The sequence below is a fragment of the Canis lupus genome, chromosome 6, assembly GCF_048164855.1.
Source record: "Canis lupus baileyi chromosome 6, mCanLup2.hap1, whole genome shotgun sequence".
NCBI classification, from domain to species: Eukaryota; Metazoa; Chordata; class Mammalia; order Carnivora; family Canidae; genus Canis; species Canis lupus.
The window spans coordinates 13,451,494-13,466,807 of record NC_132843.1 but is presented as its reverse complement, the minus strand read 5'-3'; the positions used below and the strand labels follow the sequence as shown (position 1 = coordinate 13,466,807).

Genomic DNA, 15,314 nt, shown 5'->3' with positions numbered 1-15,314 from the left:
TAATCTTCTAAAATCTTGAGTCCCCAGTGTTCCTTCAAATAAAACTACACTTTGAGTAAAGAAATATAGCTTTTTTCTATTATTAAAAATAGTTGGGAATGATTTTTATTCTTTGTCAGATTCCCTTAGGCTCTAGGACACTTATTAAGCAGGCCCTTGACATAGAATATTCTTTTATTCCAAAGTAAAATAAAGCCACATCAATTCAGACTTTTTAAAATTAAGAATTTGTGATTACTTGGAAGGGACTGACATTTACCTTTGTATTACGAAAAAAGAATAATATAAGCAATATTGTTGGGATATGTTTAACCTGGATAAGGAAACCAAATCTCTCAGTCATATTCAAAGCACTTATTTAGTAGTTACGGATAGATTACCCTGGTGGGACTCCAAATATCTTCCTAACACAGTCACCCCTGAGGAGGTGTTGGTGCTTATTGTTTTTGTATCAGACAGGAAACAGTTTCAGAAAACACTTTTTGAGAAGCATGAGGTTTAAGCATTTCTGAATCTTGCCACAGGAAAGAAATGGTAACTGAAGATGCACCATTGAGAACATCCCCAGAGCTGCATTGAAGGCATGTGTATGCCTACATGAGTGTAGTACACAGATACTATTCAGGGAATACAAACCATCTTTAACATCAAGACTGGGATGACATACTGAGATAACAAAGTAGTAGCTTGCTTTTCTGGGTACGAAGGGACTGTTAAGGCACTGAGTCATTGCCAGAATTGTAAGGAACAAATAATTCCCCTATCACTGGTACGTACATTTTGATAAGAGGAAGTTGTTTTCCCTCAAGATAGATGACATCTAAGAAATTTTATAAGTCACAATGAGTAAAATTATGCCTGAAAAATTGGTAGAGTTTGTGTTCTTTGGTTACTACTGTATATTTATGCAGGTAAATATGGTAGAAGGCCTGAGATTGGTAAAATGAGAAGGGCTTTCAGAGGTCTTACTAAAAGTTCCGTTTCCCACTTTGCTTCTGCAGATAAGATCTCCTAGTCAAACAATGCTCTGTATTAAAATGACCAAATGCAGTTCTAGATTATTTCTGACTGTTGGGTTTCACTTCTTTCACATTCTATGAATTATTCAAACAAGCCAATTGCATTCTTCTGTGGGAACCTTGAATTAAGAGGGGGCCATCCCACCTGCCTCCCACAGTCCCTGCTGTTCACTGTTTTGTCCCCCAGTGCAATTGCTGCGTGGCCCAGTATAGTGTTCTCTCCTGGGCCATTGTTCTTCTCTCCTAGTGTATGTGACTAATACCTGCTCTTGCTCTCATTTGTCCTCTGTTGGGTACTGTGTGTTGGGCCATTTGCCCAACTCTAGGGTGGGAATTCCTCTCTCACCAATAGAGTGGGAAGGAGGTGATTAAAACAGTAAAATATCAATGTAGAGAATAAAGAAGATTCTAGTATCTATGTAATCTCAACATTGTTAAAAATGAAGTCATCATTTTGAAAGACAAAAGAAGAGAGTATGTAAAAGTATAGTAAAATGTATATGTGGAATTGTTGAATAGTAAAATCCACAAATTACTTCAATTGCTGGAAATGTTATTGTTGTGATACAGCTTGTATTCTAACCATGATATTTCAGCTCATTGAAGGATTAAATGTGAACTCACAACCCAATCTAGAAATTAGTATTTCTGCCACTGTAAATTAAATATAATATATTTCATCATGACAGTGTAGAATAAAAAACAAAGGAATAGAATGGGGGAAATCTTGGAGTGCTCCAATGACTAAGTTGAGTTGATTCTTAAGGAAATAAGTAGTAAGAAATATGTGTTTTAAAATAACATTTTTGTGAAACCAATTTCCTTAAGTGTGTAGTAAATGAATCCTAGATATATAAGATTAACATCAAATTATAAATTAAGAGATGGAATAATTTTAATGAATAATAATAACAAAGAATCGGGCATAAGAAAGTCCTGTCTCAATTTAGAATATTTTGGTAGATACATAGAAAAGGAATAGGAGAAAGTAGACAGTGAACAAAAATGAAAATTCAGAGAACCAGATTAGATACTGTTCTCTTAGCTTTGGTTGGTTTATTTAAAATAACTAGATTGTTATGAAAAAATTAATATCTCAATCCTACTGTAACATTATAGTTTTTATACACATTTGCTTATTTTGTAATTAGACTTCCATTTTGTTCCTTTTTCATGGGAATCATTTAATTTTTCTCAATGCCTCTTTTGTTGACTTCATAGGGTGCTATTACTCCAGCTCTAATTACCTTTTGTAGCCAAGATTCTTGTGTGCACAGTGGACAAGTCAGAGGAATGGTGTGTCACTTAGGGAATGTTGCCCTAGAAGTCTAATTTTTCTAAATATGTATCACATGTTTTGAAAAATTAAGTATAAAGTAATAATAATAAGTATTCAGATTAGAATTAAGGAGTATGAATAGAAGAGTCTACCAGATATGTAATATTATCCACAACTGCTTACTTTTCTTTATTCATTTGTTTTGGTAATCCTGTGAAAATTTTAATGAATTTTCTGAAATAATTCTTTTCATCAAGTACTCCTTGATAGCTTATCCCCTTTGTAAATGGCCTGGGTTAAATGTAGGTGTAGATATTAAACATACTCAAAGCAGATAAAATGTAAGTTTAAATGGAGGCCCTAAAGAAGAAAATGGAAGTATTAGATTGGTACAAAGACTTCTGAAAACATTCTTCATGAACAAAAGCATTAAATCTACAGAGTAAATGAGCACAGCAAGTCTCAACACAAACAAACAAACAAACAAAAAACAAGAAAAACCCTAAAACAAAACAAAACAAAACTGATACAAGATGGATCTGCCAGAGACTGCTGACTACCAAAATCTTCTCTTCCTACTCCTGGGCACAGAGCTAGATCATACTTTTCTGCTTAGTTTAGGAGTGACCATGTGACATAGTTCTATTCATTGGATTGAATCATATTTAATGGCTTGCCCTCGCATAACATGGGTCTCTAGCTCTTTAGCTTATGTCATTTTCTTTGCCACTCACTGTCTAACCTCTAAGCCAATATCATATATTTAAAGTCAGATTTACGGCATTGTCTCATTCCTATTATGAATTGCCATATTAATTAGTGAAGGCTAGAGTACTTTAACAAGTATAATCAAAATACAAAAGAATTCATTGCTTATTAACATAATCGTCAAGGTCAAATATTCCAAGTTCATGAAAGAGGACCTCTTTTCCATAGTCGTTCAGGGATTCGGGCTTCTTATTCCATCAAAGTCTGCTACATAGGCCCAATCAACATTTTCATTAATCCTTTGCTCTGGGTCACATTGTTGCCATTGTAGCCCATAGAAAGGGTATGGGCTGGATCTTGGACTAATATACCTCTCTAGCACACATTGTTTCCAATATACAGTTTCCAAGGGGGTCATATTTCCCAATCCTCACTTCAGATATGGTCATGGATAAGAGACAAAGAAGAATCTTCTGGAGGGTAGAGTAAGAGGATATGGGAAACAGCAAACTCTTTAGAGAGAGCAGTTCTGAGATATAATTGAGAAACTTCCAACTTTGCTAAGACTTCACAATGCTTGCCTAGCTGGATTCCATCATTGCTGTAATTACTGGGTGCTTCTCTTCTATCCTTTTTAAAATGGAAATTGTTATTGTGGTTATCATGTCTGTAATCCATTATTGTATGTTGGATGTGTGTTTTTTCATGAGATTGGTGATTAGATAACTTGTATTTTTAATCTGTAGATGGTTAATTCTTAAGGAACCAGAATTGGACCTGATATAAAGGAGAGAAATCATGGACTTTCAGTTAGATTAAATTAGTGAATAATGTTGGGGTGTTTCCCTTGGGGAGAAGTGAATGTTTTTTATGTGTGGTCAGTAGGATCTGCATAGTTATATGGTGGTCCAGGAGCAGATTGTGGCTAAAATTGCTAGTGCCCACCTAAAAAGCTTTTAAAATTTTTCTTCTTGGATACTTAACACATTTTCTGGCCGCTTTTGTGTCAGATGACTGCATTCTAGTCAATGGCATGTAAGCAGAATTTATGTGTCTGTCCTATTTTTAACATAGCCCACATAATATACATGAGCATTCCTTAGTGCTCCTTCTTCCTTCCAGTGGGCTGCTGTTGTGACCACAATGATCAAAGAAACAAGAACTGAATGGCCACGTGGATTAGAAGAAGTTCCTTAAATTCTAACCTGGAATATTTATCCCCTAACAAGAAAATAATTTCTATTCTTTTTTAGCTCTTACATAATGAGTTTGTGTAACTTATGACAGCAGTTTAGCCTATGCCAACGAGGAAATAGGCAATAATGAGACATCAAAAATAAAGAATCATTTGGGAAGCTAAGCAATAAAATTAAGTCACTTAAAAGTGAAAAGAAATCAGCCTGTCTTTAAATTGTTGTATAGCAGCATTTGATACTAATGAAACAATTCTTAATAGTCTTCAAGGAAAAGAAATGTGTTCCCCAAATTTTATACTCAGACAAGCTGCCATTTAAGTGTAAAGACAATACATACATACATCAAATATGTAAGAACTTAGGGAATATTGTTCTCATGAATTTTTCTGGAAGAAATCATGAGAGGATGAACTTTAGTTTTCCAAGTGATGAGAAAAAAATGATGGCAGAAGGTTTAACAGGGAGAATTTGGCCTATTTATATGTAATTTATGGCAAAAAATAAACACACCAAAGAAAAGTACCAATACCGTTAATGGGAACACTTTCAAATAAATACAAAAATTATGATTATTGAGCCCTAAGTAATATAAAATCAACATTTATAAAGAAAATGCTAGGAAATTATAGGAAGAAGTAGAAACACAGTAGTCATTATAGATTTTAACTCATCAAAGGGACAAAAAATCAAGTGGACAGAAACAACTAAGGATTAAAAACAAACACTAAGGGGGTTCCTGGGTGGCTCAGTAGGCTAAGCATCTGCCTTCAGCTCAGGCCATCATCTCAGGGCCCTGGGATCAAGCCCCACATTGAGCTTCCTGCTCAGTGGGGAGTCTGCGTCTCCTCTCTTTCTACCTGCTGCTCTGCCTGCTTGTGCTTTCTCTCTGTCAAGTAAATAAAGAAAGAAATAAATAAAACCTAAAAACAAATTGTAAAAACAAACACTAAGGATATGGAAAATACAAGTACAAGATAGATTTATGAGGTGGATTTACTGGTATATGTTGAACTTTGTGCCTTAAAAATAGATAATATGCTGTATTTTCAACTGTCTTGGGATAGTCACAAGGAATGACTATATCATATGTCATAAAATAGTGTAGACAAAATTGTGTAATATAAATGCAATAAATTAGAACTTAAAATCAGAAAATCAAAAGTCCCACACAAGAAAAGGGAACCTTATGCACTGTCGGTGGGAGTGTAAATTCCTTCAACCACTTTGGAAAACAGTATGGAGGTTCCTCAAAAAAATTAAAAGTAAAAATACCATATGATCCAGTAATTTAGCTAATGAATATTTACCCAAAGAAAACAAAAAACACTAATTCAAAAATATATTCACCTCTATGTTTATCACAGCATTATTTACAATAATCAAGGTATAGAGAAAACCCAGGTGTCCATCCATACATGAATGGATAAAGAGATGAATGAATCTATAGATCAATGGATTGTGATATATACATATATATTACATATATGTGGTATATATAGTACATATTTAAAAATGATATATGAGATATATATGTGATGATATATATATACACACACATATATGTTTGCGTGTATATGTATATATAATGGAGTATTACTGAGCCATAAAAGAGAATGAGATTTTGCCATTGCTAACAAGATTAGATCTGGAAGGTATTATGCTAAGTGAAATAGGTCAGACATGGAAAACAAATACCATATTATTTCACTTATATGTGGAACAAACAAAAGCAGAAACAGACTAGAGAACAAATTGGTGGTTGCCAGAGGGGAGGGGGCTAAAGGGTTGGGCCAAATGGGTGAGGGGGAGTGGGAGGTACAGGATTCCAGTTTGGGAATGAACAATTTACAGGGATAAGAGTTACAGTATAGGGAATAGAGTTAATGGTATTGTAATAGCATAGCATTACAGTTAGTAGACCTGTGGTGAGTATAACATGACCTACAGAGTTGTTGAATCTCTGTGTTTTATACCTGAAGCTAATATAACATTGTGTGCCAACTATATTTCAATCAATTAAGCAATCAATAAAAAGGTCCTACCACATAGAAATGTTGACATTTTCTCTTAAATAATTCATAAACATGAAGTAGCAGAGTGATAATTTCGTTGATAATGAAACTACTACATAATAGTACAGAGGGTTTATAGTGAAAGCGAGGGTTACAGGATAAAGCATTATGTATTTACATTAATGAATAAGAAAGCATGATCATAAATGAATTAAACACATAACTGAAGCAGTTAGAAAAAGACCAAAAGGACAACAGAAGTATGGAATTAGTAAGGTAAAGTAAAAATCAATAAACTAAAAAACTGAAAAGTGGTAAAGCTGTATGTGTATCAAAGCTGAGTCTTGAGAAATAAATGAGATAAATGTCAGTTAAATAGGAAAGTAAAGGCGAGAAAGCACAAATATACGAAATAATAAACAGAAAAATTACTTCAGTTGCAGATGAAATTAAGTAAATCACAGACTGGTTTTCTAAGCTCCATGTTTATACAGTTGAAATATTTTGAAATGGATAGTTTTCTAGGAAAATAAAGTTTACCAAAATAGATTCCAGAAAAAGGAAGACAGCTTTGAAAAACTAAGGAGAAATAAAGTTCTTAAAGTTAATCCTTTAAAAAGGACCCTGTTCAGACAGCTACACAGGGGATAAATCCAATGCTAGTTAAATTGCTCCAGAACCTAGATGAAGAAGAAAATCTTCCAAATCCATTTTATGAAGTAGTATACATAACATTATTACCAACAAAAATCCAGCAAAAAATCACATAAAACAATATGCAACACAATATTGGTTTAAAAATCCTAAGTAAATTACTAGCAAAAGGTAATTCAGTTGTCATTTAAAGAGGTCATTCCAAGAATGTGAAGGTGGTTCTAATTAGAAAATATCAACATACTTTGTCTTAGTAATAGATGTAAAGTGGGTCATATGACCATCTGTGAATATTTTGTTGTAAGCCAGTCCCAAAGACCATATATTGTATGATCTGCTTACATAAAATATCCAGAATTGGCAAACCTATAGAAATAAAAGTAGATTGGTGGTTGTCTAAAGTTGGGGCTGGAGTCAGGAAGGGGGAGACTACTAATAGACCTGAGGTTTTTTTAGGGCGGGGGTAATGAAAATCAAATTCTAAATTAGATTAGATTATTTAGATTAAATAATCTAATTTTATTAGATTGTATAGGTTGCACAACTCTGAATATACTAAAAGCCATTAGATTGGATAGCCTGTGAATTATATCTCTGTAAAGCTGCTAAAAAAGTCCATGTTCATTCTTGACTTAAAACCTTAAGTAAAATATTCTTAATGATAAAAAAATATGGTTGGGTCAACTCCAAAGATAACATCAATCATGATGGAGGAAGCAGTACTATTTCCTCATAAACACATGGAAGAAGGTGAGGATTTCCATGATCAGCACTATCATTTTAAAGATACCAGCTATTGCAATTAGACAAAAGACAGAAATTAGAGGCACAGAATTTGAAAAGGATAAGGTGGAATGATCACTCTTTGCAGCTGCTGTTATGGGACACATGGAAAAAGTAAAACTAATCAAGAGAAAAAAAATGCAAAAACAATAATAAAAGCGAGATGGGCTAACATGAACTTAATGTAACTTGTATTTGCAAGTTACAACTACTTAGAATATCTAGATGAGGAAAGGCACTCTATGTATTTATAGCAGACACCACCAGATACAGTTAACCTCTTTGCACTTCATTTTCTCAGCTTAAAAATGCAGAAAAAGAATCTTTAGCTGTAAGAGCTTTTCTAAGAACTGAATGTAGTAATCATTCAATAAACACTGGTTCTGTCCTTCCTTTAAGAATGGGACCTATTGTAATGTCTCTCCTAATTGGTTCATATGTGGTGGTGGTAGAGGGAGTGCAAACTTATACTCAGATGTCCATTTCTACTCTAGAGTCAATAATACTCATGTGTCTTCTCCTAGGATAGGAGATGAGCTTCATCTTTAGTGCCAACTTTAATCTGCTAAAAGCATAAGCTGGGGTTATTATATTGAGAAGAGTTGTGAGGCTTCCTGAGGACTACGTGGGGAAAAAATGTCTGTGAGTGACTTTCTTAGAAAAAGACATAGCTGTAGAGGTGCCATGTATTGATGGGACTAGACTGCCAGAGTGTGTATCATAAGTTTCTTCTTTTCTCCATTTCAGCACCACAATTCTTGTATCATTGGGCCTCCAAATTACAAAAACTCTGGTTTAAATGCATACTTAGTACTCATTGATGGTCTATGAATAGCAGATACTTGCTTTTATTAAAATGGCAGTCAAGATTTATTAGACATAAAAACAAATTTTTCAAAAGCAAAACCTAGGAAGTGCTGATTTATACTGAATAATCTCCCCTGGCTTTCTCTCTCTGTCTCTCTCTTATCATCTTTACAGTAGTACTTTCATTTCATCAGACTGGGAACTAGTGTTTTTTAGCATTTGAATTTACTTAAAGTCATGAAATCAATAGAACAATATTATTAACTATGGTATAATTTCTAAAACATCAAAATATACCAGAATTTTTACATTTAAATAAATGTCCTTCAGATTAGTCATATTAGAATGCTAATTACTTATTCCATTGATACTATTACTGTTCAGGTTATTTCCCAAGCTCTTATCTTAAAATTATTGATGTAGCCTGTGGCATTTTCTTATGAATATCTTCAATAACGACAAATTTTTGTCCTCTCTCAAAAGATCACATATGTAGAAAATAGAAGTAACTTAGAGATGACTCTTAGGGGGAAAGATGTATGTTGAAGGTGAATTATATCATTTGGATTTAAAGCAAAGAAAACATTAGTTGCAAACTAATATGACTGACCTTTCAATATGTGTCTGAAATCATTTGTATACAAAATAAAAGAAAATCCAAAATGTTTTGAGTGACAAGCTTGTCAAAGTAGATTCCCCTTGACACAGTAGGTACCTGACAAATTATTTTGTCCCCTTATGTTGCTTTTGCTACCTGAGTCAGCTTTAAATCAGCAGAAATAGGTTTGCCAAAGAGTTTCATTCAGAGAGATTCTGGCTGCTGAAAGCATGGTGTTGTGATCGACTGAAGTCTAACAGATGTAGGTTTCAATCCTAATATTGCTTCTGTGTAATATTCAGGGTAACCTCAGACAGCCTTGATTTCAGCATCAGTAAAATGGGAATTTTAAAATATAACAAATTGTTAGGATAAATGAGAAAATATGCAAAGTACAAGACTCATTTCATGATATACAAGTGCTTACTAAGTGTTAGTTCCTGGCTGCCTTAAATCAAGTATGGAATAAGATGGAATATAATGAAATACTAATGCTATCTTTGAATTATTTTTTAATTCTACTATGGAATCTAGTAGAATAGACTATTGAAGGATAGGAATGTAAGCTGGTTATTTGTGAATAGATAACCATCAGTTTCTGAATATTTTTTATGCCATGGGCAATTTTCTTTCTGGACAACTTTTCTGCATTCTAAGACATGAGTTAATATGTGATCCTGAACCAGCTAGCCTGAAGAGATGATCGAGGAGGGATGTTCATAGCTCCTGTTCCACTCAGGGCAGAAGACATCTTCAGAGATCCAGGGACAGAGTGCTGCAGGGAGGGGTCAGCATCAGAACGTACATTCTCAGGGTGCTTGGGTGGCCCAGTTGGTGGAGTCAGTTCTGATTTTGGCTCAGGTCATGATCTCAGTGTCATGGGATAGAACCCTGCATCTGGCTCTGTGTTTAGCACAGAGTCTGGTTGAGTTTCTCTCCCTCTGCCCATCCTACTGCTCTTTCTCTCAAATAAATAAATAAATCTTGAAAGAAAAAAAAAAGAACTTACACCTTCTGTTTCATAGTTATGTTTGTAACAATAAATGCTGACCAAAGAGTTCAACACTCAGTATTGATGACCTAATTAAAGATAATCATTTTCAGAATACTGTTCCTAAAGTGGCCTGATATAGGTACATTTTGTAAAGAATTATAGAAGTTGTTACAAGACTTGACTCCTATAGAGATAGAAGGGACTTCAGTTCTGATTTGCGTTTTTGCTCTGTTCTAGATGTGACTTTGTGAACAGGAAGCAACTGATGCTTGTCTTAAGGGCTTCTTTTCCTTATTTTCCTTTGGTCCTAGAAAACTTTCATATGGCTTAGTATTTGGAAAACACTGGGTTGTCCACTAGTATGTGTTTCATAAACTTTATTTTATACTTAAATATCTCAAAAAATTTTCTCCTTAAAATGAAAAATATATAATTCTTCCAATGAATGGTCCTTTGGTTGGATCTAAATAGAAAAACACAGACTTGTTTTGGAAGATCCTGTTTTTGCTGGTGAATTTGTTGGCAGTTTTAAGTTGGATTGTTCACATGACAGAATTTCTGAGACTCCAATTTCCAGTGGTGGAATCTATTTCCTTCCTAGAAGCTGCTATAGGGAGCTGACTATAGTGCATGCCAACAAACTGTGGAAGAAAAAACAGTGCTCTATTATCATAAGGAATAAACAGCTGGATATAAAATTCTCTTGTAAGGACTTGAACAAAAGTCTGTACTAAAGCCCTGGCACCCATTTGAGCACAGCTTATGAGGTATCTAAATCTAGGACAGATGATGTAATCAAAAGATTTTCCTAAAAAATCAGAGTTAAGTCATTAGAATTAGTCAAAGGTTATCCAATGAAACTTTGCAGTTCTTCAAATATTGCTTTCTTCTCTTTCTTGTGTATTATGTATTATTTCACAGAACATAAATATATTTTCAGTAAAGATAAGATCCATTTGAAAAGCTAACTTAGTGTAAAATCCGAATCAAAATATTATGTCATTTCATATATTCATCCATACATGAAATTAATCATAGTAAAGGGCAACCATGCCTCTAAACCTCTTGAGGTACTCTCTTGAGAACAGCTACCAAGTATCTCATTTCAGAGTTTCTCAAACCATTGTCTGTGGGCCATCTGCCACAAAATAGCCAGGATGCTAATGAAAAGGGTTGATTCTTGGGCCTTTCCTTCAGACCTACTGAGTTGGAACATCTAGAGAGGAAATCTTTAATCGATTTCAATTCTGGAAGTAGCACATCTTGGATTAGGAAGCGATTCTTATCTTCAAGATAGTGAAATTAAACATAAATAGTTGACATAGCTGAAGATTTTTTGCTGATTAATGTGTTAATTTATTCAATAATCACATATTGAGTGCCCACTATGAACCAGGCAATAGGAATAAAGAGATGAATGTGAAACTGTTACTCTTAAGAGTGAATAGTTCATTTGGGAGAAGATAGATGAATAAACACATAATTATAATACAATGTGATAATCTTAAACTAGATGGATAGCCACTATTCTGCAGGGGAGAAGAAGAAGTGACTTAATGCTTGGTGAGGTTGGGAATGGCTTCACCACTGGAAAACCAAGGCAGGTATGCGGGAGTTGTACTGAGCAGAGGAAGAGAATAATAATGAGATTTAGATATATTAGGCAAATTCTGGTAGATTGATGTAGTTCAAAGTCAATTCCAAGGGAAAGCTAAAGAATCAATAAGAAATGGTTACCTTTTAGGGAGAGATTTCCAGGCTACTCTCAACAAAATTTTAAATGAACTGTAATGATTTTTTTTTTTAAACTATGAGTATAGGGAATAAAATACACTAGTATGTCTCTCTTTTTAAATTGGGATATAAAAAAAATAAATTGGGATATAATTGACATACATTATATTCATTTCAGATGTACAACCCTAATGATTCAATATTTGTATATATTGTGAAATGATCACAGTAAGTCTAGTTAACATCCATTACCTTACAGTTATATATATATATATATATATATATATATATATATATATATATATTTGTGATGAGAACTTTTAAAGTTACTCTCTTTCTTAGTGACTTTCAAATATACAATACAGTATTTTTACCTATACTCACCATGCAGTACATTACAACCTCAGGACATACTTATTTTTTAACTGGTAGTTTGTACCTTTTAACCCCCTTTACCTATTTTCCCCACCCCCACTTCCTGCCTCTGACAACTGCCAATCTGTTCTCTGTATCTATGAGTTCATTTTTTTGTTTTGTTTTTAAGATTCCATATATAAGTGAGTATGCTACTCTAAAATTTTTAAGCACAGTTGTAAAATATTAATGAAAATATTATTTAGAGTTTGTTCTAGGGGCTACAGAATAATAGGCTCACTTAGAAATAGGAGACTTAGAGATAAAAAAGCATTTTTATACCAGGCATAGAAGCGATGAGGATCTGATCAAAGTGAGGAACAGTCCACATGAAAACAAGGGGTTAAGCAAAGAATAGTATTTTGGAGGAAGAAACATTAGCATTTGATGGACCTATTCTGACCTAAAACTCATCCATGAAATTATCTACTTTTCTATTCTTAGCTCAAGATTCAATCTTCATTTTTAAAGGTGTCATTTTATCCCTTTTCGTGTGTTTTCGCTGCAACAAACACATAATTCTTCCCTGATGTAGTGATTTCTTTAAATACTATAATTTTATTAATACTTCCCTAATATGCAGCCTACATGGAAATATATACTACCATTAAGTTGTTGATAATACCATAACGGATTTAGGAAAATGTATTCTACTGGCAATTATTTTGTGTCCTGTAGCTTCATTAAGTTCTTCATCTAGATTTCAGGAAGATATATGTGCTGCATTAATGGTTTATTGCCTCGTAACAAGAGTTTTGAAATGAAGGATGAAATTACCAAGGAGCAATCTGTATGAATGATGGGAAAAGTGAGATAATGAAAACATAGTGTGGGAGCCTCCTTGACACCATGTATCAGTTGAGGATGTGCAAATTAATTTAAGTATTAAATGCTTGGAGCTCAGATCTTTCGCAGAGAATTTCTTTTTTCAGTTAGCATCAGTATAATAAAAGGAACCTAGTATTTTTAAAGAGATACTACGTTAGAATGATAATATTTTTGAAATAGAAGTGAACCGCACAGATGTGAAATTCTTTAAAGATTCTCGTATAGGGCTCAGCAAACCTACAGGTCAAAGCTGGCCCACTGCCTGTTTTTATAAATAAAATTTTATTGGAACATAATCACCTTCCTTCATTTATTTATGTAACAGCAGCACTGAATAGTTTTGACAGAGACTTTATGGCCCACAAAACCTAAAATATTGATAACTTAATCCCTTTTCAGCCCCTGCTTGAGAAATAAAAAGTTTGCTGACCCTTTCTCTAGAAAGAAAAATAATCATAATATTAAGGGAGCACAGAGATTGTTCTATTCTAGCACCTTTGAAGCTCCACTTTGCCTCTCCCTGTTCCTGGATAGAAAGTTGGAAATTATATCCCTCCCCCATGTCCTCTCTTCCTGTAGACATTAGGGTTGGGCCACTTGTTATAAAATTAGCTTCCTGACCTTAACTCCTTTCTACTACTCTTACCTTCTGTTAAGCCACACCGGCCCTACTGTTCTTCAAGAATGCCACATTCCAATTCATTTCAGATTTTTCAACAGTCTGGAACACTCTTCTGTTGTCTTAACATAGATGGTTCCGTCTTTTAGTTCTCAACTTAGGTATCATATGTCCAGAAAGGGCTTTTCTGATCACTCTATTTATAGTATTGTCTTCATACCCCATTACTCTTTAACTTATTACTCTCTTGTTTGCTGCATGAACCACAATCTGGAATTATTTAGTCTGCTTCTTAAGTTATTTATTGTCTATTCTTCCCCTGGGCTGTGAGCTCCTACACCTAGCCCAGTGTTTGGCACATAGAAGGTCTCAGTATTCATTGAAGGCATTGTTGAAATGCTCTGCTATGAGATAAAGTTGACACTATAATCCAGAGACAGTGATAGAGCCTGGATCTAGATTTATAAATTTATTTGTCCTTATGCAAATAGATGTGTGCAAAGGTTCACAATTTCACAGATGGTTAAGGCCTAATTTTACATACAAAATACCCCAGGGAACTTCAATAAGCTTCCAACTGTAAATAATTGTCTTAGTATAGGTTTTTATAATTCTGAATATTCTATTATCAGCAAAAATTCTATACTTTGCTCAGCTCCAAATTCTTACTTGCTGAGTTATTTTAGTAGCCATTTTTAGACATGTCAGTTTTCAGCTATACCATTAACCTGGGAGTGAAAATGATTACATAAGTGAACATCCTCCTTGACTCTGACTAACTTTATGTATTGGTCTTATCATTTATATATGCAAGAATATATGTGCTGGAAATCCTAGTGAAACCTAAACTACCTCTTTTTAAAATCAGTGGTGTCCTTATTAGATTTCAAAGTAATCCTCCCTGGGAAAGAAAACTCTGTTACATTTGCTGCTTTAATTTTCAGACCAATTCCATCTACTGTGACACACTGTTCTCATTAGCTAAGCAAATTAGTTTACAAAATCTAGGTGGGCAACACTTAGTGTCAAAGAAACAGCTATTTGACTCCAATTAGAGAGTTATGGCTTGGCAAAGTTCTAGTGCCTTCATAAATTTGATGAGGTAGTTCGGGATATTGTCAAAGTTATTAGTATGGTTGAACAATTGTGTTATACCACAGAATCAACAAAGCAAAAAAAAAAATGTATGCCAACAAACTTTCCTTGCTCAAGATACTTGAAATGGAGTGCAGGTTATAAAGCTTGTATTCTAGCAGGTTTGAACTTTGCAACGTTCAACATGCCTAATTCAGGATAAAATAGTGTTGTTTATGTAGTGTTGTTGACTTATGAGACATTTGGGGCTCTATACACTTAAATGCATGACCTGAGTCACTCTTTAATTAGTAACAAGCTAAAGTACTATTTAGTAAATTACTCCTACAGTGCATTAAATGTTCTCCTCTCTGAAAGAAAAAAAAAACAAAGTTTGCTGCTTATATGCTTTATTTATACCTAATTTATGATAAGTGAATTTTAGTAACAAAAAATAAAGCACATTATTTCATTTAAAGCTGAAGTTGTGATGTATTTTGCTCTGACTGGCATTAACTAGATTTACAATGTTGTCTACAAAGTTCAGCTCAGTTTACATGTCCCATAGTGCCAAATTTGTGACACCACTTTTAGT

General features: G+C 34.0%; 1 long non-coding RNA gene across 3 annotated transcripts in view; it reads right to left on the bottom strand.

Annotated features, from left to right (window-relative positions):
* Positions 1-13,716, bottom strand: part of LOC140635024 (uncharacterized) — a 58,629-nt gene extending 44,913 nt beyond the window's left edge. For all 3 annotated transcript variants that reach the window (XR_012032373.1, XR_012032374.1, XR_012032372.1), the window contains exon 1: positions 13,673-13,716. This is a non-coding gene — a long non-coding RNA (uncharacterized lncRNA). The remainder of the gene's footprint in view (positions 1-13,672) is intronic.
* Between the last annotated feature and the right edge of the window lie 1,598 nt (positions 13,717-15,314).